The 27875-nt window shown below is 45.1% G+C and overlaps 1 long non-coding RNA gene across 1 annotated transcript in view; it reads right to left on the reverse strand.

Annotated features, from left to right (window-relative positions):
* LOC138249269 (uncharacterized) overlaps positions 1-4721 on the reverse strand; it is a 193572-nt gene extending 188851 nt beyond the window's left edge. Inside the window, exon 1 of the long non-coding RNA XR_011194818.1 lies at positions 4611-4721. This is a non-coding gene — a long non-coding RNA (uncharacterized lncRNA). The remainder of the gene's footprint in view (positions 1-4610) is intronic.
* Positions 4722-27875: the final 23154 nt, after the last annotated feature.

The raw sequence follows: 27875 nt of genomic DNA on the forward strand, positions 1-27875 counted from the left end.
ATGCTAACTCCAATATATTGACCCTAGATGTCAAAATATAAATATGGAGTTAGGTCAGCGCCGTTTTAGCGTCAAAATAAATTAGGCTAAAACAGCGTAAATCAAGTATAAATATGCACCGTATGGAATGCATTAACCACCTTTCCGGACAGTAAAAAGAATTTCCCAGATAAATTCAAGTTTCTTTTTTTCATTTAAGGCTATTGCATTATATTTTATATGTAGCTACTTGTAGGTGAAAGGCCAACAACAAAAAAATCATTTTCTTATTAGATGTTTTGCTGGTTCCCCAACACTTGCTTAATCCGTATATAATATGCTCACGATCACAGATCTCCCTATTTTTACTATATACTTCCTTCCCTGAATTAATTCTCTAACGACATTACAATAATTTAAGCTGTTCAGCAATATTACTTAGGCCGATCTGCCCCCAGGGGGGCAGAAGCCATTAGACACCAGAGATTTTTGTTGTTGTTTACATTGATAAGGGGAACAACCCCTTAGGCAAAGGTCACTCCCCGGGGGGGAATGGGGGGCGCAAATTGTTTTTAGGACATTTCTGCCTCCCTTGGGGGCAGATCTGCCTATTTTTATTAGGCCAATCTGCCCCCAAGAAGGGCAGAAACAACTAGACACCAGGGATTTTGTTTTTTACACCAGTTTCACGTAAGGGGAGGGACCCCTTAGGCAAATTTATTTTAGGCCATTTCTGCCCCCCTTGAAGGCAGATCGGCCTATTTTAATTAGTCCGATCTGCCCCCAAGGGGGGCAGAAAGCACTGAGCACCAGGGATTTTTTATTTTTATTTTTTACAGATGGGGAGCGGCCCCTTAGGCAAGGGTCGCTCCCCTGGGGGGCAATTTTATTTAAGGCTATTTCTGCCCACCTTGGGGGCAGATCTGCCTATTTTTCTTAGGCCAATCTTCCCCCATGGGGGCAGAAACCACTAGACACTAGGGATGTTTAGTTTTTAGCACCATTTTCACGCAATTGAAGCGACCCCTTAGGCAAGGGTCGCTCCCCATGGGGGCGCATCACAGTTGGCCATTTCTGCCCCGTTTGGGGACAGATCAGCCTATTTTTGTAAGGCCCACCTGCCCCCAAGGGGAGCAGAAAGCCCACCAGAAACCAGGGAAGATTTGTTTTTCAAAAAGAGGGTGGGGTATGGCCATACCCCCACCCCAAATAAATTGGGACAAAGTTGTTCTGCCTACCAGTGGGCAGATGGGGCAATTACCCCGATCCACCCCCGGGAGGGCAGAAAGTCTACAAGATTCCAGGGAATAAAAAAAAAAAATAGTGGGGTGGTGGCTACCAACCTGTATGGGCATGGTTATGCCCCCACCCCAACTGAAGGGGGTAACAGTCTTTCAGCTCTCACCCCGCACACTAAAACATCTAATCCCATAGCAAGCAAGAGGACATTTGATTATTTTGGGTTTTGGTTTTCCATTTGGTCCATAAGAGCTTGTCTAAGTCTCAAAGTCGTCCCACTTGGAATGGAGAAGGCTGCTCTTTTTGGACTTTGGGACGCTGCCACGTAGAAAAATCTACAAGACCTAGACACATCTGAAAACCAAACATCTAGGTGAGTACAGGGTGGTGTGCTTCACATGCACCCACACTATTTTCTTACCCACAATGCCCTGTAAACCTCCAACTTTGCTGGAAATCACACATTTTCCCACATTTTTGTGATGGAACCTTCCGGAATCTGCAGGAATCTACAGCATCCCTACTACCCAGCATTGTGACATCTATACCGATAAAAATTCTGCCCCACTTGTCAGCCTAAAAACGTTTTTTTTCAAACTGCCCTTTTGGACCCGCTTTGGTTCCCCCCTCATTTTCGACATGTTTTTGGCTCTTCCCTGTCACAGGCACTTGGCCCACCTACACAAGTGAGGTATCATTTTTACCAGGAGACTGAGGGGAACGTTGGGTGGTAGGAAATGTGTACTGGTGCGGTGATTCCACACACAAATGTGGGAAAAATGAGATTGTTTTAGATAAATTTGAGGTTTGCTGAGGATTCTGTGTAAGAAAACACTGGGGACCCACGCAAGTCACACCTCCCTGGACTCCCTCAGGTGTTTAGTTTTCAAAACGTTTGGGTTTGGTAGGTTTCCCTAGATGGCTGCTGAGCCCAGGACCACAAACGGAGGTCCCCAACCCCCACAAAAACAGGTAGTTATGTATTTGATAATTTTGATGTGTCCACCCAGTGTTTTGGGAGCATTTCCTTTCCCGGGCACGAGGCCTATCCACACAAGTGAGGTACCATTTTTATTGGGAGACCTGGGGTAATGCTGGGTGGATGGAAGTTTGTGGCTCTCCTCAGATTCCAGATCTTTTGATCACCGAAATGGGAGGAAAAAAATTTTTGGGGGGCAAATTTTGAGGTTTGCAAAGGATTCTGGGTAACAGAACCTGGTGAGAGTGCCACAAGTCACCACATCCTTGTCTAGTTTTAAAAAAATGTATAGGGTAAAGGAACCTGGTCACAGCCCCACAAGTCACCCCATTCTGAATTCCCTTAGGTGTCTAGGTTTAAAAAATTTATAGGTTTGCTAGGTTTCCATAGGTGCCGGCTGAGCTAGAGGCCTAATTCCACAGCTAGGCACTTTGCAAAAAACAGGTCTGTTTTCTTTGGGAAAATGTGATGTGTCCACGTTGTGTTTCGGGGCATTTCCTGTCGTGGGCACCAGGCCTACCCACACAAGTGTGGTACCATTTTTATCAGGAGACTTGGGGGGATGCTGGGTGGAAGGAAGTGTGTGGCACCCCTCAGATTCCAGCACTTTGCACTACCGAAATGTGAGGGAAAAGTGTTTTTTTGCCAAATTTTGAGGTTTACAAAGGATTCTGGGTAACAGAACCTGGTGAGAGCCCCATAAGTCACCCCATCCTGTATTCCCCTAGGTGTCTAGTTTTGAAAAATGCACAGGTTTGGTAGGTTTCCCTAGGTGCCTGCTAAGCTAGAGGCCAAAATCCACAGCTAGGCACTTTCCAAAAAACACGCCAGATTTCAATGTAAAAATGTGATGTGTCCATGTTGCGTTTCCTGTCGCGGGCATTAAGCCTACCCACACAAGTGAGGTACTATTTTTATCGGGAGACTTGGAGGAACACAGAATAGAAGAACAAGTGTTATTGTCCCTTGTCTTTCTTTACATTTTTTCCTTCCAAATGTAAGACAGTGTGTAAAAAAGATGTCTGTTTGAGAAATGCCCTGTAATTCACATGCTAGTATGGGGAGCCCGGAATTCAGAGATGTGCAAATTATCTAGTGCCCATTTTGTAAATAAAAGGTTTCCTTGATACCTATTTTCCAGTCTTTATATTTCACCAAATGAATTGCTGTAAACACATTATACAATGAAAACCCATTGCAAAGTGCAGCTCCTTTATTGGCTCTTGGTGCCTAGACTTCTTGATGAACCTACAAGTCCTATATATCTCCGCAACCAGAAGAGTCCAGCAGACGTAACTGTATATTGCTTTTGAAAATCCGACATCGCAGGAAAAAGTTACAGAGTAAAACGTGGAGGAAAATGGCTTTTTTTTTTTACTCCTCAATTTCAATATTGTTTTATTTCAGCTGTTATTTTCTGTAGGAAACGCTTGTAGGATTTACCCAAATTACCCCTTGCTGATTTCAGAATTTTGTCTACTTTTTAGAAATGTTTAGGATCCAGCATTGGTTTCACACCCATTTCTGTCACTAACTGGAAGGAGGCCAAAAGCACAAAAAATCGTTAAAATGGGGTATGTCCCAGTAAAATGCCAAAATTGTGTTGAAAAATGTGGTTTTCTGATTCAGGTCTGCCTGTTCCTGAAAGCTGGGAAGATGGTGATTTTAGCACCGAAAACCCTTTGTTGATGCCATTTTCAGGGAAAAAAAACACAACCCTTCTTCTGCAGCCCGTTTTTCAAATTTTTTTAAAAAAAGGAAATTTTTGCTGTATTTTAGCTAATTTCTTGGTCTCCTCCAGGGTAACCCACAAACTCTGGGTACCTCTAGAATCCCTAGGATTTTGGGAAAAAAAGAACACAAATTTAACCTGGGTAGCTTATGTGGGCAAATAATTGTGAGCGCGAACTGCCCTAAAAAGACAAAAAAATGGCCTGAGATCTTTAGAGTGCAAAAAAGTTGAATCAGGCAAACTTAGCTTTCTACTAAAACCATAACACGAGATCCCATATTCTACATAGGACCCGCCAAAAATTTCTTTCATCAGTACCTTACAAAAGGCAACTGATTCCAGTTAGATTACATTGTATATATATTTATTTTTAAATAGCTTTTCAGCTATTTTTCTTGAACATTTAAAATCTCTCAGCAAAGAAATACGTTTTTAAAAAAGGAGTCTATATAACTTCCTACTTTAGACAATTAGGACGATATTACCAGATGATCTTCAACGTTAAAAACAAAAGCTGATTCGTATGTTAAATGATAGATACAAAAACAATTTCTAATAAGTTTTGGCAACTGTCATTCGCTGTGGCGTCTGTTGTGTTCTTGCACACACTGCATTATGGGTAAACTGGATTTACCATATCATCTGTACAATAGCATTGGATACTTCCTGCAGACTAAATACCGTAATTCCGCTGAGCGCCGACCGAGGGCCTCGCCCGACATCACGTTGTCATGAACCCCTCGGGCTAGCTTCGACCTACGCTCTATTAGACAGCGCTGACGTCTCCTCTGCAGCTCCGCCCACTCTCGGTGTTGCGACCCTCGGCCTCGCCTCTGGATGAGCAGACAGAAGCAGCAGAGCTAGGAGTGATCGGCATGGCCAGACAGAAGCAGCGGAGCAAGGAGATGCTTGTTCCCTCGTCAGGGCTGATTCTTGTAAAACCTGTGTTTTGTTTTGTCTTTGGGGGTTGATGCTCACTGTTTCGCTATTGCTGATCTGCTGATAGGGTTGTCACTGCTCCGTTTTTTTTTACTGGCATGACCAGTATTTTAATGTACCTGCTGTTGGTACTAAAATGAGAAAAATCAACCAAAGCCGTTTTTTCAGCTTATTAGTGTGAAGGACACTTTACAATGTGAAGAACCTCGCACGTATGTCTATGTAACAAGATTACCTTTAAAAATAGTTTCCTACCTGTGTGATCTCTTGGCATGGAGAGTACTTACAACAGCTGCAGAGCTCGTGTAGTGCTCCGGCACAGTGTAGTGTTGTGACACTATGCAGCTTATTCAGAGCAGGCCTTTGCTAAGAAAGCGCCCTGGGCATGGGCGGAGAGAAATCTGGCGCTCTAACTGATGGTAGTAAATTAAATGAGGCAGCAGGGGGTACTGGTCAGTACCTGGATGAGCAGCAACTGGCCCATGATCACAAACATCCTCGGACCTCCCCAGCTCACCTAAATCACCGATACCTTAGCTGCCTCACGCAGATGATCATGGTTTTCTTGATGTGTGTCAGCAGGGGTGAGAGGGTAAAGGGAGGCCAAGGGAGGGGGCTAAAGGGGTGTTAAAAACATTGCCAGCTGTATAATAATGAAAGACTAAAACCACCTTGAACTGGCAAATCAGACTGAAAGGGACAAGGACAAGGCTGGAACAAGATGAAAGGGGCGCTGCTGTTGGCATAACCCTAATGCACACAGCCCCTTTCGCCACTCAGAATATTGGTGCCCTCGGCCTGGGCCCAGCCTGCCCATGCTAAAGGCCGGCCCTTGGATTTCTTTTGAGAGGCTTCCAGCCCAGAGGGTCACTTTTTGTAATGCTCCGGCGATGCAAATCTCTCAACCATATCTATGAGGCCAGGCAAAGCCACTTTGCGTGGCTTTGAATGGCCTCATAGATATGGAGTAAGGCAACGCAGCGCAAGTTGCTGCGTTGCCTTACTCTGTGCCAAGGAGGTGTTTCATGAGCATTGCGGTGGGTTTACCCATGCAACACCCATGGGTTTTGACCATGCCGCAGATTTACTTTATCACGTAAACCTGGGGAAGTAAAATCTTACGCCTCCCGAGGTGAGGCGTAACAAGGAGAACTATTTTTTATTTTTCCTTCTTTTTTCCTCTTTCTATGTGTGCCACATTCTGCCTCTCTGGATTGTTTTTGTGCAGGACGGTGCTCCTCCTGCACAAAACAATCCTGCATGCAACGCAGGCACCCTTGCACAGTGTTGCAAGGGTGCTTGCATTGCTGCTAGGCTTCCAAAATACCGCCAGTGCAGGGGGAAAAGACAGGAATGCAACGTATTGCATAAATAGGGTGCATTCCTACCTATTCACTATGGCGTAGGGCGGGGCAGCAAGATGACTTGTGGCGCTGCCCTGCGTTAAAACCCTATCAATAAGGGCCTGTGTGCGCTAGGACCCTTGTGGTTCTGAGCCGACTCAACAGAGGAATTACATAATTAGCTGAGAGGTGTTAAAGTGTGGTTATTAACAATTATGAGATAATCAGAGTGGAGTGTGTGATCGTATGCTGAGGAATAAATATGTCTGTTACAGAACTCTGAGTGTGGCATGTTCATTTGCATGCTCCTGAGCTGGGGAGGACGCTACAGCTGGGGATGAGTAGGGGATATGTGCCCCGAAGAAACAAGACTGTGTGGATTCATTTTGGTACCTTGCCTGGGCATGTATATTTTAGCTTACCTTAGGCCTGCAGCCTGTGCCCTTTTACCAGATAATGTGCTCTATTTTCATTAGTTCATTTTAGAATAGTTTGTTTTTAGTGGGGATGTTTTATTTTTCATAATCAGCTCTTATTCTGTGGGAGCGTTATTATAATTATTATGCATGACATTTCCTCATCATGTTCCTTGACCAAGGTTGACAGGGAACAATACGAGACCAACACAAAATAATGTTTGGTATTGCCGCCACAAGAACGCACAGACAATCTAATACTTAGGTACATGCCCACTTCAAACCTATTTCGCAGAACAATACATGTGTTCTTATAAAAACACCATGTGGGCTATAAGAGGGCAGAGAGGGGTCGTTCTGGCCAGGATTTCCATCTATGCTGCATGCTAATTTACAGCTAACGTCTGCCTTGTCTCTGCCAGCCAGCTAAAGAGACAAAGGGAAGACCTTAATTTTAAGGTAATGGCGGTGGGTGATCCTCTCACAGACTATATATGGATAGACTGGGCTAACACTGCTGTGCTCTCTCTAAGAAGCTAGATACTAGGTATTAGGTAGGAACGTCAGTTAAACAACATGTTAGGGATGGACCAATAGCAGCATTTCGTAGAGGGCGAACTTAAAATAGTTTACTATGTCCAAGTTATCCGTTACCACAAACTGAAGAGAATTGGTTGAGAATGCACAACAAGGGCTTTTTTAGATGTGGGAGCTGTGGAGTTTGTAAGTGGTCTTGGCATAATAAGAAGGATTTCATTATTGATAATGGGCAACGATTTAACATACAAACATTTATTAATTGTAATACTAACTTTGTGGTATATGCCTTGGTATGTAAATGTCAGAAGATGTATATAGGCAGTACCATTCGCCCCTTAAAGGTAAGAATTGCTGAACACTATAGGGTGATAAGACATAATGATGACCAATACCCCATTTCACAACATATGGGGACATGCTCGGCGCAGAATGCACATAAAGAATTCAGGTTTTTTGGTATCAAACATGTTCCAAGTAATCCCAGTGAGGGCAATAGAGAATTGCATCTCCGGCGGCGGGAGTTCGCCAATGTAAAAATGAGAGCCGTAGTGTGGGTAAACTTTGCCAACAATGGTTACGCTCTTCCTCATTAGCAGCTGTCATAGAACCCCATAGTCTCCTTCCAGAGGAAAGTGACTTACAAGATCTCTTGGTAGGTGCTAGAAAGCCACGCTTAAAACTTTTTCTGTATGCCATATACAATGAGATCTGGAAGCTTTTGCAGATGGAGTCTGCTGCACGTTTAAGGCAGATAGAGAAAACATGAAAAAGGCTTTAGCAGTTGTCGATATTGGTATGCATACCTTGTTCAACCACATTTACACCCTATGTAACACTGTCTTTTCTGCAATAGACATTATTCAGAATGACATGTCCTTTTACATCATGGACAAAGTCAACTGAGGTCTATTTTGCAGTTAGGTTGAACGTTACAGCTTCTTAATAGTGGCTGCGAGCCCTGACAGCATGTTAACTCTACTGAGTTATCTGCCTCATTTAATTTGATCGGGCAACAACAGCTAATGGCTAAGCAAGAAGTGAGTTACACTATGCTAAATATTGAGAAGTTGGAAAAATTGCCTTTTACTGTAGCAGAAATTCCCTCTGCAGTGTGAGTAATAAATCTGCTCTTTTCAAAATTTCAGTTTACGGGCTGCTGGAAACATTTTGCAATTGGCAGATTTAGGCAGTAAGGGGATAGTTATATCCACAAGGTGCGGGAGTTGCCTTTCAATTACAAATGTCTGAACTGCGAAACAGAGGTCTTTCTTAGCGGAAGTGAGTGTAAGACTACTGTTAGTCATTCTATGATTTGAAAGCAGGTGTCCTTGCATGGCACTTGCAATGCGCTTGTATGGAATTTGGCCTGCTACCTGAAGAGTACTCCTTTGTCTTTGATTCATCCAGTGTTTCAGATACTTTCCAATGGAAGCTATGTTATGCTGAATGATAAAAGCTGCTGCTGAATGAAACCTGGAATTGCCTATGCAATTTCAGTTTCCCAAATGACAACTTGTTGCAGCCATGTGTTATTTCCTCCCACATGAGAGATAAAAGTGACAGAATTGTGGCCGCACATTGCTACTTCGAATTTACAGTTTGACAAGCTGAGCAGACTAAAGGCACTATTGTTTCAAAAGCCTGTGGCTCTGACATCAACCAGAGAGACCTATGACCTGCATCTAGCTAGGTCATCAGCAGAGACACAGTCCCTATCATACCAACTTACCCAAACACTTTGGAGAATTGGTGAGCAGAATTTTAACGCATCTAATACTGCTGGGATTGTGCACCTTTTTAAGGCTGTTGGGTCTGGGTTTGTCAGCATGTTCAAGGCAATATTTGGAGTAATTTCTTCAGCCATTCATTCACTGTTTTTGAGTGTGTTTGGTGGATTACCAATAACATTGGCATTGATTGGTGGTGTTCTGCTGCTGCTTTTTTTAATATGCAGTGACTGGCCCAGCTGCATCGTGATCGCATGGTGAAGTACTTTGCATCTTCCCTGCTGAAGGAATTGGAGCTGAATTGGTCTTTGACATTTCGAAGAGCTCTGGTCTGTATGCAACCAGCTTTCTATTGCTTATGGTGCTTCTTTGAATGTGCCCCAAATGTGTGTCTTGCTGTACAGCCACTGCTTTCTTTGGATGTGGATCTGTTAATGTTTTTAATGAGAGTTCATTCACATACATGCCCATTGAGGCTGCGGTTGAAACGTGAGGCATCTTATGAGCCACCACTTGTGAACTTGCTGGCTTCGCCGACATCTGGCACATTGACGGATGCTACTCCTTCAGTCTTCTCTGAGGCCTCTGCACACAATTGCTCCATGGATCCTGCAGCCAAAGTGCTGGTCAACTTATCACCTTCCGAAGTGGAGTTCTCCTTGGCTTCTAATACTATTGCTGACATTGAAGATTTTTTTAAAGGATCACAATTACTATTAACATTTGATCATTGCCATTTCTTCTAAATTCTAAACATGTTAAATTGTTTTTTAAATTTGGCTTGCCTGTTGGTCTGCCTGGCTTGTCATCTTTGACATTTTAATCTCTCTTAGGTATATTTTGTAATGCTTTTAGGGGCATATTTATACTCCGTCTGCGCCGATTGTGCGTCAGAAATTTTGACGCACAATCAGCGCAAACGTTGCCCCGTATTTAATGTTGCCCTGTATTTAAACGAGGCTGTGGACGAAAAAATTCCGCCGCGTGCGTCACTTTTTGGAAGCGGCAACCCGCCTTTCGTTAATTATATGCAGGTAGGGAGGCGGAGCCAGAAAATGACGCACAGCCCGATTTGCGTTGAAAACTAACGCCTGGGTCAGGGCAGGCGTTAAAATGGGGCAAACACACCTGTATTTAATCAGAACACACAGAACAAACAGCAGAGCAGAAGAGCAGCAACAGGGAGCCATGGAGGTGATTCTAATCCAGCGTGCACGCAGACACAGAGCCCAGCAGCAACAACAGCAGCTACCACAACACCAGCAGGGACCCCAAAGGCAGCGCAGAAGGCAGGAGAGGATATTCCGCCCAAGAACCATCCTGCAGGGCCTCAGGGAACACAGCATCATACAGAGGTACCGATTGAACTGGCAGGCCATTCAGCAGCTGCTGCGCAACATTGAACAGCAGTTGGCCCCCACTTTGGTGACACCCCGCACCATGGATTGATCACCAACATCGTGGCTAAATATCCTGGGAGTGTACATGACTCATACATCTTCCGTCACTGCACCATCAATGAACACTTCCAGGATGGACGGTATGGCAATGGACTACTTGTTGGTAAGTACAAAAACCTACTTATATACACACTGCACAGGAACCCTCTAGAACACACAACACATACACCACAACAGCAACATGTCAACAGGAACACACTAAGGGCGTGACATCACTAGCCATGTTTCTTAAGTCACCATTGAACCTGTCACACATCGGAAATTACTGTACAGCCTAATGTTAAGACGTTAATGAGTGTGGTTGCCTAAATGTCACCTTGCAAATTGTAAGTGTCCCAATGACCTTTACATTAATACATTGCATAAGTTTCAAGGTATGGGATGTCCAGGGTACTTTGATATGAACGTGTTAACAACACTTTCAATTTTAACTGTGCATGGAACTATCATCTCACCCCCAGTGAAGACACACGGACACCTGTATCACAAGTCACAATGCTAGGGAGGGCACACTGTACTGCAAATCCCAAAACATACTGCTGACAAACGGTTAGCAGACAAACACTCGTTCAGCCAAGGAAACAACACAATGCAGATGGTACAGCCATACAAGCATAGGATGCCACATTAGTACACAAAAGAGTCACAGACAAAACAAGACAACTACTGCCATGAAAGGTCTTTTCAATAGTGCCAGCTACATCAACATGATCCCATTCATTTTCTCTTGCAGCTGATCAGGGGTATGGCATTCAGCCATGGATTATGACACCATTTGGCAACCCAAGTACTGCTGCAGAGCGTGCATACAATGACGCCAATAGGAGGACACGCAGCATTGTCGAGCAGACCTTCGGCATCCTCAAGTCAAGGTTCCGCTGCCTCGACATCACTGGTGGTAGCCTCCTATATTCCCCCGAGATGGTCTATAGGATCATCCTCACATGTGCAATATTGCACAACATTTGTATCAAAAGAAACATTCCCCTCCTGGAACCAGAGCCACACATGCCTGAAGAGGAATAAGAGGAGGATGGTCGCCTGCAACAGGAGGGGAACTACAGAACACGGCCGCTGGTATACGCAGGCGGATACAGATTGTAAATAATTTCTTCTGAATATGATCACCTTCACCACTTTATATAACTAATTTAAATAAACACCTATTCTAATCACCATATCATGGTCTGGCTATTCCTTTTTGCACACCTTCATCTCTACTTATCAGAATAAGAGTGTTGCCTCATGGAGCATTGATGAGATATTGAGTAGGACACGGAACATCCCAGAGCTAATGTGATGCCTAACATACAATGGTCACATACACACACACTCTTAATGACATATATCATGTACATATCTCCTTTGAAGGCCAATAGCAGAGGACCACAACTATTTCACACACACATGTTGAAAGCAAGGTCCAACGCAGCATATGGCACACAACTAAGACACCATCACTCAATAAGGGGAAAACAAGCCTCATGCATGAGGCAGTCAATGTGCTTTGGCATCAGTAACAGGAATGTCTGAACAGACCCTTGACAGCAGTTAGTCCAACTGCATCCAATATTTGCAAGACTATCTGTGACCAGAGTTTCATAGAAGCAGAACATAGACAGCACAAGTGCCACACATATGACATGCATTGCGCACATGACATTCCATGTACATGTCAGGCCATTTCCTAACTCATTACACACCCATGCACCTGGTCACAACCCACCTGTCGGAAGACGTCCCTGGAATACTAAGATGTGTACCCTGATAATACCTCCTCTACACACACAGACCAACATTAGCAAACCAGTGTGCTACACCCTTTCCTATGGTATGCCATTGTCATTGAACATCTGACTGCAAGGACGTCAGGTCAATTTATACACTGTCTTCTAGTTTCAAAGCCCTGTTAGCACATGTAGATTGATTCTCCTTGTGAAAATGTCTGTTGGCCCTTAGAATGCAAGTCTCACCTACAGGACTGGTGAGAAACAGATGCAGCCCACACCTATGATCACCTCCATGCACACCACACATTTCAAAAAGCACTGCCCCTGATGATGCCTGGAACAGCATAGGAGTTGCCATTATGTCAAATACACCGTCAACCATTGATACTAATTAAGCCGTGTAACACAGCCACTGGGTTCATTTGTCACCTTCAAAAACACAGGACGTACACAGTTTGACATGTCAACTGTCTACTTTGTCCTCAAAACAGTCTCAGTCAGACCCCTTATTATGTAACTTGTCAAGTAACTGGATCCTGAATCACCTTGCATTCTGTCAGCCTGACTGGCAACTGTCTGTGCGTCACACTAAAGTATCCCTGTGTCTACATATGTACCACACCTGCGTTAGCAAACCTGCCATCAGGGGGCATTGGGCATGGGCTTCTTCCATGCATACCCAAATACCTTGTATAGCATCATCTGCCTATTAACTGTACCATTTGAGTTACATCCTCTTGGAAAACCAAAATTCACGCCCATCCCTTGTCTGGGTTGCATTTATGCATGAATGACAAAGTGTGACAGTGTCCCAGGGCCGTAGGCAGGGATTGGGTACGGGGCTTTCAGCACAACCAGCAACCTCTGATAATGTCCATGAATAATACACAAATGTCAGGACCATGACAGTTCACACACAGCATCACAGTGCGCACAACATAGTGATGGGCCGTGTGTGGTGAATAGCTGTGAGAATAATCAGCACAGAGGCTATGATGTTCCCGGATGCAGTGGGAAGTGCAGAGGCCAACCTGTGTACAAATGTTGTAATGACACCTGCCGGAACATGACACCTGAGACATTATCTCACTCAGCACACCAAGGTTGCCCTGTTGACTGTCTCATTACACGTCTTTAGTGATGAGACAGGGTGCGACCATCCACATGTTGGTTCACATGTCCATATCTACTTTACTCACATTGATCAACCAAGGATACTCAGTAGTTACGGGAATAGCTGCCACTGACTCATGATGAGTCCTGGACCGAACTGTGATAAATTACACCCCTAACAATCTACAGGATCATCATTGGACCACACACATGAACAAGACACCTATGTGCAATTAATCACTGGAAATATGTGGACACATGCTGTCTTGTATGCTGGTCCACCACAGCCACTTGATAGTTGGGTCTCACTTCTATGGCCTCAACTGTGGTGTCATCATACATATGAGATTCACCCTTGTCTGTCTGTGCAAACAACATGGTACCCACTTCCTCAATACATGTGTATGACTCACTGTGGGATTCACCAACTAGTGCCTAGGAAGCTCTTACCACTACTCTAGGACATAGGATGTAGAAAATGTAGACCATTGACATGAACAATCGTCTGCCATCCATCTGGTGCATACTATGTCACATGTGGTGCCTACGTGACCCTAAAACTTGGAAGTACACTTTACGGGTGTTGTTACATGTATGACTAACACATGCCCTTGCTCATTTTCAATTTGACTTGCATCTAAGGATTGGACACATGGACGTTACATTCATACAACCATATGTACAATTATGCTTCATGTGATACACACACATTTGGTCAACCAACACATTAGTTGTCAAAGCACACACTTTGAGCCAAAGGCATTTAGGTATTGTACATATGTGCGTCACATTGCTATCCTCTCGTTATGCCAAACATGCACAATTTGTGCAACACATATATGTAGGCCACACTTATGACCATCTATTGCGTCAGCCAACTGTAAAAATACTGTGAAGGGTGTAGTGGATGATGTTCCGCTGCAGTATGATGTCACACATGTGAACATACACCATCAACACCATACTGTCTTCAATTAGCCAATCTCTGATGTGTTCCAAATGTAAAATAACCAAAAAAACAAGTAAAAATGCCCCAAACCAGTTCATGCACTTTTTGACGCACAGGAGTGCAATTTAGCCCGCATCCAGATATTTGTACAGTCCATGTATCATTATTTGGATGCGGGTTAATATTCACGTCTGTGCGTAAAAAAAAAATGACGCAAATACAGTTTTGGTAAACGAAAAATGGCGCATAACGCGAAAAAGGCGGGACTTTTCATACAGGAAGTGATGTAATAGGATATCCTGTTTACAGATCATGTACAGTGGGTGTACTTTTACTTTCACTTTGCAGTCTATGATCCTTCTAGACTGTGTGGCTGTGTAGAGAGTGTTGCCCTGAGATTTTGTGTTGTTTTTGTCCTGTGTGCTATCTGTAAAGTCCTTTTGTGAAATAAATATTGTTTGTGTATACTGTAGTACTGTGTTGTGTCTACAATTGTCTATTTATCTTGTGTTTTTCTTGTTTGTGGGAGTCTGTTGTGGGTAGTGATAGTTGGGCTCTTTTAGTGTTTAGGTTTACTTTTTTTCTGTCTTTGTACCCCTACTTTCACCCTTTTCCCCTTTCTATTTCTTTTACCCCTATTCCTTATCGTCAATTATAAGTATGTCTGGTAGGCCACGTCTTGGCAGGATGGGGGAAGAGGAGTAGGGGGGCTTCATCTGGCTGGTGACACATTTCTTGCCGCTCATGATCCAGGCAGGGGGCAGGATCATACAGGGGTATCCGACAGAGGCGCGCAGAATCCGGTGGGGAAAGGTGCTGCATCACCTGCAGCGTGTGTATGCCAGCCAGAGGAGTGACCACCAGCTGAAGCACCGGTGGGCTGACCTCATCACCAGGGAGCAGGATCTCTTGGACCACCTGGGAAACATGATTGGTGGCACTATTGGTGAGTACGACTAATGTTAATGTGCACAATTAAATGCTCTGTAGTGACATCAGGGGATTAGTGCAATGTCTGCCAGCTAACTTGTTGACTGTGTGTAATGCTGGGGAAATATAAGGGGATCATTGATGCACTATGGCAAGGATCACAATTGCTAGCTGTCAGGTAGCACGTGCTCAGCAAACTTACAGGTTACTTTTCCATTAAGGAAATTGTTGCAGCCTTTTTGTCAGAACAGCTAACAAAATAGGAGCCAATCATGTCTATATAGGGTACTATTGACAGAGAAGTACAGTTGTACCAACATTTAGGCCAACTATGTTGACGCAATTGCTAGACTGACTTTAGAATCACTACATGATGCAGAAAATGAGTGCTGCCTTCACGTCAATTGATAATAGCAAAGTGGCTCAGACATTTGTCTCATGTGAGTCTGGTGAGTGTGGAAGGAAAGCGTTCACAGAAGTACTATGAATGTGTGGGATTATTGTGTTTCTTGATCTTTTTGGATACATGTCAGTTCTTGATTTGAAAACACTGTGAAAAGGTGTAAGGTGCCCTCAGCTAACATCTTAAGATGTTTGTTGGAATTAGTTGAGCCACAATCCAAATATGGATGTCAGTCCAAGTGTATGCACATGGCTTCACCTCTCCATGGTTGGTGCAAATCACCATAGCTGGGCCACATCAATTGACTATACTGTAACAACAGGATGGCTTACAAGAGTCAGTTCACAACGGGAGAATATAAGGGAGAGAGGGGAAAGGCAAAAGAAGAACACAACCGTACTCAGCTCCCAAAATCACTACAAAATGACAACAGAGAGTATGGAGTTCTTTTAATGTAACGAGGGACGGATCAATGGTGTATCAATTGTAACACCACATCCTTCGTGATCCTCTATTGGAGGTGAGGTATCAGTTAATAAGGTGCTGTGGAGGGTCTGGAGGACACGGTGGGGAATTTCCTTTACGGACTAGGTGGTCTCACACACTATATAGTGTCATGCTTCATCATATGACCACCTAGCCCCACCCAGGTAGGACAGTGCCACCTGGGCGGACTCGATCTCACTGTTAAAGGAACAGGAGGGAGTGCGTAAATTAATTCTGGTTCTGGAAATAGAGGGATCCAGTTAAACTAAGGAATAAAAACACCTAAACAGATACCTGTGTATTTATTTAAAAAAGGTTCTGTTTGATGTGGATAAAAAACAGTGAGGTCGAGTTCGCCCAGGTGGCACTGTCCTACCTGGGTGGGGCTAGGTGGTCATATGATGAAGCATGACACTATATAGTGTGTGAGACCACCTAGTCCGTAAAGGAAATTCCCCACCGTGTCCTCCAGACCCTCCACAGCACCTTATAAACTGATACCTCACCTCTAATAGAGGATCACGAGGGATCTGGTGTTACAATTGATACACCATTGATCCGTCCCTCGTTACATTAAAAGAACCCCGTACTCTCTGTTGTGATTTTGTGGCTTACAAGAGTCCCTGCCCCTCCCTCTGTACATTGGGCCTATGTGCAATAAATGTGTCATGGCCACAAGGCATGTTTGACTGGTAATGCAGTCCTCAAGTAACCAGGCTTTGGATGTCTCTCTTGGATGCACATAATGAGACGATTACACTCCATGGCCCATATTTATACTTTTTGACGCTAAACTGCGCTAACGCAGTTTAGCGTCAAAAAGTTTTGCGCCGGCTAACGCCATTCTGAAGCGCCATGCGGGCGCCGTATTTATTGAATGGCGTTAGCCGGCGCAAGCAGACCGGCGCTGCCTGGTGTGCGCGAGAAAAACCACGTACACCAGGCAGCGCCGGTGTAGGGGGAAAATGGCGCATGGGCGTCTTAAAATGGGGCAAGTCAGGTTACGTCGAAAAAATCGTCGTAACCCGACTTGCGCCATTTATTTTCGACGCCCATCCCCCATCAACATGACTCCTATCATTGTAAAGATAGGAGTCATGCCCCCTTGCCCAATGGCCATGCCCAGGGGACTTCTGTCCCCTGGGCATGGTCATTGGGCATAGTGGCATGTAGGGGGGCACAAATCAGGCCCCCCTATGCCACAAAAAATTATTAAAAAAAAATAAAAAAAATACTTACCTGAATGTCCCTGGGGTGGGTCCCTCCAGCCTTGGGTGTCCTCCTGGGGTGGGCAAGGGTGGCAGGGGGGGTCCCTGGGGGCAGGGGAGGGCACTCTGGGCTCATTTTGAGCCCACTTGTCCCTTAACGCCATGCCTGACCCAGGCGTTAAAAAGCGGCGCAAATGCGCCGTTTTTAGCCACGCCCACTCCCGGGCGTCTCTTTTGCCCGGGAGTATAAATACCACGTAAAGGCCTGGGAGTCATTTTTTAGACGGGAACGCCTCCCTTGCATATCATTAACGCAAGGAAGGGGTTCACGCTAAAAAATGACGCACATTCCGGGAACTTTGGCGCTATTCGCCTCTAACGCCATAGTATAAATATGGCGTTAGTTGGCGTTAGTTTTGCGTCGAAATTGCGTAAAAAAAAACGACGCAATTTCGGCGCAAACGGAGTATAAATATGCCCCCATATTTCTTAGTGCTCACCAATTATGGGGCATGTTTGCAACCACATGATAGTTAGGGCCAATGTATGTGTGCAGATATGTGTGTAACTGTCACAGGAGGCCCATGCTATGTACAAGGTGGCCGTGAAATATCAGATGCAGTACCATCATGTTTGAATGGCTGCCATTTCCTTATTCAGCCTACACATTGTAAATGTTTATGAAATTGTTGCACTGTGCACAGATTTTGAGCACATTTCTTCCTTTCATACCTTACAGGTGGACCTGCACCCTACACTGTGGGAGAGGTGGCGACATTTGAGGACCCCGACCACTCCAGTAAGAGTTGATCTGTCTGTTATGTGTTGTGTTTGCTGGTTATGGACTCATGTGAGTTGGACGCATAGCAAGGTGTGATGCGTTGGGCAAGCTTTTTACTTGTTCCATGAGTGGGAATGCAGTTCTCACATGTTTTGAGTTTGCCAATGCCTATCCAATGGTATCATGTAGGGATTGTAGGACATCCCTGTAGGCCCCACTGTGAGTACAGGGGATAGTCATGTGTATGACACTTGTATCACCAAGAGTCGCAATGGAAGTCTGCCCCAATTTAGTCAGCCTGTCAGACCCACATTCTCTAAGATTGGTAGAGCTAATAGCTTTCCAATAGACATCTGCTTCCCTATTTACCTACGTAAGTTTGAAACAGTAGGTAGAACCTCCTAGCAGCATGTACTTCCACATGTAGTGCATCAAGTCTGTGGAACCTGAGTGTAATGGCCTAGGTGTGCATGCAATTCATGATCATGGGTGTTCTAGCAACTCTGTGTCTGATGTAAGTCAGGCCTCACTGGAAGTCTATGTTGTGTACTAAGTTCTGCATTTCCTGACATGTTTGACCCTATGAGTGCTCTAGGGTTTGCTGACTCCTAATTGTAGATAGACCTTACCTGTGGTGTGTCTGTAGAGACAAACATGTGTGGAGTTGCCTATACACTCCTCGGTGTACATGTTGTTGGCAAATTATAGTTGTGTATCCACCACCCCCCCTCAAACACGGCCATGGGTTTGTGAATGGGATACCTAGTACTGATGCTACCAGTATGTTACACATACATGTGAATAAGTGACTGTTTGGTTGCATACTAGTATACACACTCAGGTTTGGCACTTGGTACTATACTGGAAAGTCCAGTTACAACTTGCAGACCATGTGGCTTTAGTTTTGCTTTCCGTACACTGACATTTGTAGCCCAGCTCTTGGCGGAGGATATGCAACATGATTCTTAGATGATAACTGTCAGAAGTCAGATTGCAAGTCAAAGCCAGTTGTTACCCATCTTGTAGGTTATAGATGTGCTTTGTGTGATGTGACCTTTGTTGTCTGGCCTGCCATATAGTTCCTCAGGGACATTCAATGCTCTGTATCGTGATATGAGCTGTTACAAGTACAGTAGATGTAATGTCTGATTAACTTGCTGTGCCGTTTCACACAATGCAGTTACTAATGTAGCATATCTGCATTTGTCTTCACAGCAGCTAACATTACTCCAGACCAGGTCCGTGAATTTCAGCGCCGGGCCATGTGATACCAGCACATCCTGCTGGTGGAGTCGGGGTTCCGGAGGATGGCCCGCGATATCACCATGAACGTGCCTCCGGGGCATGGCGAGCCTTCCCACAGGGTGGGCCTACTTTGCCCACCACAAGCACAACCACCAATCAGAGCCAGGTGGCCCCACCCACAGCTGCCACTGTTGATCCAACATCTGCAGGACTTCCTGGCCCCAGCATTGCCACCGGTGCAGGACAGCCCACACAGACCTCCTCCACCGGTACCCAGACTACCACTGCTCCATCTGTTGACCCTGCAGCCTTCAACAGAATGGAACATAAGATGGACAAAGTGCTGCGCAAGGTGAGCCACCTGAGCTGCGACATGCGGCACATTAAACGGCGGGTCAAGGATATTAAGAGGACCCTCCGGAGGGCCAACCTCTAGACACTTGATTTGATGGACATGATACCCTCCCCTCCCTCCTCTTTCCTTGTTCTTATAGTTAGTGGGCTTAGGGGGCTTAGTGTTAGGTTAGTATAGGCTGTTAGTTTAGTTAGTGGGTGTGGGGTGGGGGGGCCTGCTTGTTTCTTTTTTTACTTATTACATGTGTGGGTGGGTGGATGTGTTGGCTATGTTGGGGTTCTTGTGTGTAAAAAAAAAAAAAAAAAATACAAAAATATATATATTTGTTTATGATAGTATAGTGTGTGTTTAGGTTAGTATGTGTTGTCCTCAATGTGTCCCGTCTCATAAGGGAGGTGGGGGGTAGATGTTTAGAACGTTTCATTACATGTGATAAGTAAATGTAGCTTAGGTTAGTTAGGGACAGTTGTGGGTAATGAGTAGTCAGGGTAGATTAGGGTAGGTAAGATTTTTCCTTCAGTTTCCTCATCTATGGTTAGCTTTTAATAAATATTTGGTTACCCCTTAATAGTATGTGTTGAATGGTAGTTGATCGTGGGTTTGGATTCAGTGTACATAAATTTGGTACTATAACATCTGTGTCCTATGCTACAAACAAATCCCAACTGAGCTGTACGATTGGCAGCTAGCCCAGAGCTACCTTGCAAAGTGTCTACCCTTTGTTGCAACCACCAATCACAGTTAATATGGATCCCAATGTGTTTCTGTTGATAAGTGTGTTTTCAAAGTCACTAACAGCGCTTCCAGACTTGATATTGGGGAAACAGTTTTAGGTCTGACTGCAGTGTGATGATCATGCACACCCTTATAAGATGAGTTCTCATTGGCAATCTTGTATTCCTGTCTTCATGACCCTCATACATCATTTGTGACACAGTTCGACATGATTACCTATTTGTATGTTAACTCAGACACCTTCATTTGTGCAGTTTTTTTAGTGTTTACTTAGATTAGTGTGGCATGTTTATTGTGTTATTTTTGCGTGGTGAAAACATTTTGCTAACACTATTTGATGACTTAGTTATCCCCTGAGGAAGCATTCTTCTGTCCTACACAGCATGGTGGTGTATGGTTTCTCACTTCATGAGATTTGTCCCTCAGGATGGGCAGAGTATGATGCAATCATGGGCACTGTGCAGATTTCTCTAACTACATATTATCAGGACAGTTGTATTGACAAGCTACGTAATTTGACAGTAGGCACATTTCAGTTATCTACTGCACAGTTGATATGTCACATTACCCAGAGACAGATTTGTTGTGTAAGTGCTATTTTTTGAAAAGTGCTGTAGTGCTATCTGTACATTGTCCATGATTGTGAGTCCATTATAGTGAAATCTTACATTGTGATCCTACACAAGGGTTTACCAAAATGCTTTTGTCATGCTGGGGTTGCTGTTTCAGACAGTGCAGAGGGACAGACTTAGCCAATGAGTAGGAGAGAGACAATCACTGGGCTGGGTGACAAGATATACAGTGGTTTGCAGAACAGTGCTTGAGTACAGTTGTTTCAAGACTGGCAAGTTACAAAGCGCAGCACCTTGGTAATAGTTGGCCATGTGGCAGGGACTAGTGCTTCCAGGTCATTTTCCTTGTGAATGTGATCTGTTCCATGTCTTCTTCTTATGATGTGTGTGTTGCCTGCTTTGTCCTTGTTGTTGTTGGTTGTGAAGGGGCAACACACACCTCAGTGTTAGAAGACGTGGAGTCAGACATCCCGGTCGCTGCTCCCTGTGAAGGTCTTAAGGGCAGTACTGCTGCAAGGAGGGCCTGCTGGTTCTTGAGAATAGCAGCCACATCACGATGGTTGGCAGCCAGGTCGGCCCTGAGGGGTTCAATGTTGCATTCGTGCACGCGTTGACAGGATTGCTGTTGTAGGTGTTGGGTCAACTGTATTACAGCTGTGCTGATTGCCTTCTGGGTTTTCTGCAGTTCCTGCAAGATAGATGTTACGGCTTGCATAGCTGCTGCCTGATCTGCAGATGACATCATGCACAAACGCACCCCCTCTAGGCTGGCTGCCATAGTTTGCATCCCCACCCGCACCTCCTTGGCCAGCTCCCGCTGTACTCCCACTACAGTTATCTCAAAGCTGGCGCCAGTGTTGTCTGAGTCCTCAGCTGTATTGGAGCTGGCAGGTCTTACAATTGGGGTGGTGGGTGGTTCCTCTGCGATAGCTGCTTGTTCTGTGCTCCTCCTTGTGACAGAAGGTGGTGTCTGGAGGGTTTCAAGGACCTTTTGGATGGTCGCCTGGGGAATGTTTATCGGCTCGTCATACATGTCATCAGGGAAATCTGGGACAGGCATATCAGCAGGAGATCCATCTTCCTCTGCAATGAAACAGGGTACAATTAGTGTGTCTGTGTTGTGTCAATTTTGATGTGACGTGCCTGCCTTTTGATGAATTCACTTTGTGATCTTGTTTTGTGTTAATTTCTCCAGTCCTTCAGATGGGCATTCTTCCAGGCCTATGGCCCACCTGTGTGTCACATGTATGTTATTGAGTTATCAGACTTGTCAGCCTCATCGCCTCTAGGTGTTGATTTTTGTAAAAAAGAGAATTGCCACCTTTTTTTCCTACTCGACCCTCTGTGTACATCCATTCTCATGGTGAGACCTTTCACTGGCTGTGGGTGTACTGATGGCCCTGGCAGCACACTTAACAATCTGGACCTGCCCCAATTCCTGATTGTTCACATCCACTTAAATGTAATTGACATGTGGCATATCCTATGCATGGCAATGTTATGATCCGATATGGATGTGGACATTGTTAATGTGTCCTGCTGATGTTGGGGAATGTGTGTTACATTGGATTGCCCTGATAGTCGTATCAGTGTCCTATTTCCTCCTCTGACTGTGCAGGTGTATTTCAGTGACCAGTTACATGTGTCCCCTCCTCAATGCTGTTGTCTGAGCAGTATGACATTTGTGATGTTGCCTTGTTACCCAGGCACAGGATGGACCCTGACATATGCAGCATGGGTGTGTCCTTAGTGCTGTGTAGCTCCTATTGTTGTTTACATTGGCTGATGTTTGTGACAACTATGGGCATTCACATTTGACAGTACTGGGACCTTTGTCTTGTTTCTGGGGATAGTTGCAGTTGTCATCCTCACCCCCTAATTTAGGTGTTTATGATCCATGGGGAGTTTACTGCCATTGGCTACTTGAGGTGCACACAGAGCAGAGGTGGTAGTGGCAACTGTTGTCGCAGTTACATTGCAGTTGTCGGTATGGCTAGAGGATTGCTAATAGGGCCCTAGTTAATGTAGGGGGTATATTGGCTGACGAGTGCCAGGATGTCAGTTTGACGTAGTTGCCTTCCCTCCTGGCGTGGCTTTCCCTTTGCTCCATCGTTGGCATGACAGCATGCCCCCATGGGACTGTTGTTGGTGTAGTGTAATGGTGTGCCCCAGCTTCTGTCTGTGCAGGCCATGCCCCCATGCCATGCCCCTTTACCCATGCCACTCCATGTATATGATGACTTCCATGCATTTTGTGGTCGCTATCCCCCCCCTGCTCACAGTTGACATTATTGCATTTTAATTCCCCATGTGACTTTCCCTGCATGCGTGTTGTCTCCTGGTAGTCTGCGCTGTCCAATCCTTGAATCCCTGTGACGATCTCCTCAGGGATGAAGGCTGTGACCATCTCCTCCATGTGGTCCAGGGCCTCCTGGTGTGCTGGACTCCCACCTCCAGTCTGCAGTGCTGCCTTCCTGTTCCTGGCCATCTTTTCCTTGGTCCTGAGCTTGCAGTCATGCCAGCGTTTCTTGCACTCGATGACAGTACTGCGTACTTCAGCCACACTGTTAATCTTGTAGACAGTTCGTTGCCATATAGCCTCTCTCCTACTGATTGGCAACTTTGATGTGACAAACAGTTGGTGCTGGTGTTCCGTCACCTCTTTAACCAGAATTTCCTGCTCCTCTGCACTAAAGCGACACTTTCTTTTCTTCTTAAATGTGTCCTGGTTCTTGTGTGGGTCCTCCTGGCTGGTTCCTGGTCTGCTGTCATCTTCCTGGGGTCTGTAGTGGCATCTGGGATCCATTTTGGTCTCCTCTGGTGAAATGGCTGTGTTCGCTGGGATTTTTGACGCTATTGCGTCAAAAAAAACGGCGCATATCCGGTTTGCGGTGTCGTAAATCGAACCACAGTCATTTCCTTCGCGTTAACGTCGTTTTCCTTTACGACTTGACACCGCGGTGTGCGTCAAAAATAATGACTCCCACCTGTTGTTTGCGCCGCCGTGCGTCAAAGTATAAATATGACGCCCGCACGGCGCACCAAAATGGCGTTAGCCGGCGGTAATATTTTTGACACAAAACTGCGCCGGCGCAGTTTTGCGTTAAAAAGTATAAATATGGGCCTTAGTATTTTGGTTTAGAGCCTTTTACAGTTTAATGTTTTAACTGGCACTTTTGTTTCGGCAATGGGGAGGGTGTTGTGGATTCATTTTAGTATCTTGCTTGGGCACGTATATATTAGCTTAGCTTAGGGCTGTGGCCTGTGCCCTTTTACCCAGATAATATGTTCTATTTTCATTTATTCATTTTATTAACATTAGAATAGCTTGTTTTTAGTGTGGATGTTTTATTTCTAATAATCAGCTGTTATTCTGTGACAATATTGTTATTATTACTATGTACAACATTTTCTCGTCATGCTCCTTGCCCAAGGTTGACAGGGAACAATACGAGACCAACACAAGATAATGTTTTGCATTGCTGCCACAAGAAAATGCACAGACAATCTAACACTTAGGTACATGCCTACGTTAGACCTATTTGGCAGAACAATACATGTGTTTTCATAAAAACATCATGTGGGATAAAAGAGGGCAGAGAGGGGTCATTCCGGACAGGATTTCCATTTATGCTGCACGCTATCTTACAGCTGACCTCCACCTTTTCTCTGCCAGCCAGCTAAAGAGACAAAGGGCAGACCTTCCTTCTAGGGTAGCAGGGTGGGCGCTACTCTCATGGACTATGTATGACTAGAATGGGAACTGCTGTGCTCTCGCTAAGAAGATAGATGCTAGGTGTTAGGTAGGAATTTTACATGCATGTTTATGCACTATGTTGGGATTATTCATTCTTTTCTCACTAATTGTCACAATTTAGATTTTGTTATGTCTTATCATCCTAATAATTGCAGCTCATATATTTTATCGTAGATTGCAGTCTTTTCAATAAATCTAATGAAAACCATCCTGTATCTCTTTATTTCTTGTGTGAGTGTGTATGAGACCTTTTTGCTAACAAGAGAAAGGGGTAACATCTGTTTACCGCGACTTCCCTGAGGTCACTAGAGTGCCATGTGATAGGCTACCATAAATCACGATTCCCTCTTGGGTTGGGCGAGGTGCTGCTAGCAAGCTGGTTGGGACGAAAGCCGCCAACTGGTGTGGGAATGACTCAGTCACCCACAAGCAGTGGTGGCACTGCCCCTAATCCAGCAGTCTTGTTAGAACGAGAGTCCTACGACAGTCTCCCTGAGAGTTTGCATTGATACACCAAACTGCTCATGTGTGCCACATGCAACCAAATCGATGAGAAGCAGTTGTAAGTTGGCGTGTGTGGAGTCACAGCCCGGCTCCAGCCCAGACATGGCCAATGAAGAAATTTAAGGCCATACAAAGGAGTATCTTCGAAAGACCGCCAGAAACCCACTGGTAAGGTCAAAAGAATAAATACTGAGTTGTGCCATAGCACAGAGCCATCATCCATGTAAAGCAAACTCTAAAGGCCATAATAACTAGGTACGGTAGTACAAATGGACTTACCTGCACGAAGGAGAGAAGTGCCACCCAAACTCGAATCGGGTGTGACAACCCACGCCTCGTTATGAGCTGATGAGTGCGCAGCAGAGAGTGGGATCCAGTGCAATGAAAGCTATTGGAATAGTGGATATTTTCAATGGCTACTGAAGGGAGCGGGAAGTACAATGCAAGTGTGTTTCTTAAAAGACCACCATCAATCGACACCGCCAAGAAGAAAAATATAGACGCCAGGCAGATTGCATGGATTGAGATCTTCGATGATTTCATAGATGTCCTAGAAGAAATAGATTTTAGGAGAATCATTAAGTATTTGAAGAACCTTGCTGATGACGGAATAAAAGAAGTGCTGAACAAAATCTCTCAGACTGAGGCAATATCGTACTGTCAGATCAAAGAAGCATTGGGTACCAAGTTCATTCTGATGCCGATTGTCGACTACGAAAGGTACATTATCAGTCAATCGAACAGCAAGCTGGTGAAACAATGGAAGAGTTTGTTGAAAGACTTGACATGCTTGTCAAACACTGTGAGTTTAGTTAATTTAATGATGAAAAAGCCCTACGCCTCAGAGTCATCAATGGATGTCTTTCAGACTGTTTCAGAAGCCGCATGTTAAGAGAGATCCTCACTTTAGAGAAAATAATAATGGTTGCAAGAGCCGATGGAAGAGCAGATCGACGAGCTGCTGATATGGAAGCTCAAACAGTGAAAAATTAATCTGCCTTGGTCTTAAAAAGCAAGCACAACTACAAGGTAGATGCACACAAGTCAATATCTTCAAAGAATAAAAAGTTGTGTTTCCGATGTGGGGTTTCTTATCCCCTATGAAGGTAAATGTCCAGTCATAGGACAGACATGCAAAGGCTGCAGGGAAGAAAACCACTACATAACGGCTTGCAAAGCAAATGAAAAAACAAATATGTCACAGCAAGAAGAGATAATGGTCACCAGAAGGTTCCAGAAGAATTCTCTCCACGTCCACAAAGCCAAAAGGAAACATCAGTTATGAGAAGTAGAAACCAGACTAAGATCAGCATCGCAAATGTCTGATCTGTCCCCAAGGGGGGGCACAAAGCGAAAGCAAGAAATTGACCCCCTAGAGGAGACTGACCCTTACCTCAGCCAAATACCACTTCACACACACCACCATCCAGATGTCAGCCACACAGATTGCCAGCCAGGCCGCAGACACCATCAGCAAAATTCCCAGATCAAACACACCATTAGCCAAACACCAGTGCACACAAATCACCAGCCAAATGCCACTCCACGCAGACTGTCAGCCAAACTCAAGTTCACCCACGTATCCCCTAATGTCTACTACTTTTCTCCCCCCTTGGAGTCAGATTGGACCAAACATTGGCTGATCTGCTGATTTTCCCAGAGGGCAGGAGCAGAAAACAACCAAAACACTTCATCAATAATCGGGAACAGCCCTTGCCCACACCCTGACATCTACAAAATAACAATCCCTGCAGCCTAGTGTTTTTTTGCCCCCCTTGGAAGCAGATGGGCCTAAAAATATGGCTGATCTGAACCAGGAGGGGCGGAAAACTGCCAAAACACTTGTCCAATAATAGGGAGCAGCCCTTGCCCATGGGACGACCCGACACTTTAATAAAATAATCCCTGGTGTTTAGTGGTTTTCTGCTCTGTCCTGGGGACAGATAAGTCTAAAATATGTCTGGACTGCCCCCAGGGGCAGAAAATAAACATAACACTTTCCGAATAACGGCGAGCCCACCTTGCCCAAGGGGCAGCTCCCTGCACATCTAAATAACATAAGCCCTGGTGTTAAGTGGTTTTCTATCCCCATTAGCATAATCCCTGGTCTCTAGTGGTTTTCTGCCCCCGTGGGGGCATATCAGCCTAAAAATATGGCCGATCTGCCCCTAGGGTCAGAAAAAGGCCAAATGATTGCTCCAACAGTGGGGAGCGTCCCCTTGCCCAAGGAGCCACTACTCGACACCTCTATAGAATAATCCCTGATGTCCAGTGGTTTTCTGCCCCATTTGGGTCTGGTCCCTGCAGGAAAATATAATCCCTGGTGCCTGCATTCCTACTATGAGACTGCAGTAACACCCCAATCCTGTAGCAGGAGTGCCCTGCAGAGAGACACCAGGGGAAGGAATAACTCTTTCCTTTCCCCCGGTGCCTCTCTGCCCTCCCTGATCCCTCTCCAGAGGAAAAACGTACCTTCCTCCTACAAGATGTTGGAAGCAAATTGCTTCTAGCGTGTCCCCAGCAGCTTTTGATGATGGCGAGGTACACACTGATGTCATCTGATCACCGGGGAAGGCCAGGGGTGGAAAAGCTTCCGCTGACATCCCTGGTGGAGGCATATGGCGGGGGGCCGACAGGGGGCGCATGAGAGCTTCCAACATGGGAGGGTGTTAGGATGGCGTGGAACCGCCGTGTTAGGATGGCGTGGAACCGCCCTCTACACACGCCCACCTTGGCAAAGGGTAGCTCCACAA

This window comes from Pleurodeles waltl, chromosome 8 (genome assembly GCF_031143425.1).
Source record: "Pleurodeles waltl isolate 20211129_DDA chromosome 8, aPleWal1.hap1.20221129, whole genome shotgun sequence".
NCBI classification, from domain to species: domain Eukaryota; kingdom Metazoa; phylum Chordata; class Amphibia; order Caudata; family Salamandridae; genus Pleurodeles; species Pleurodeles waltl.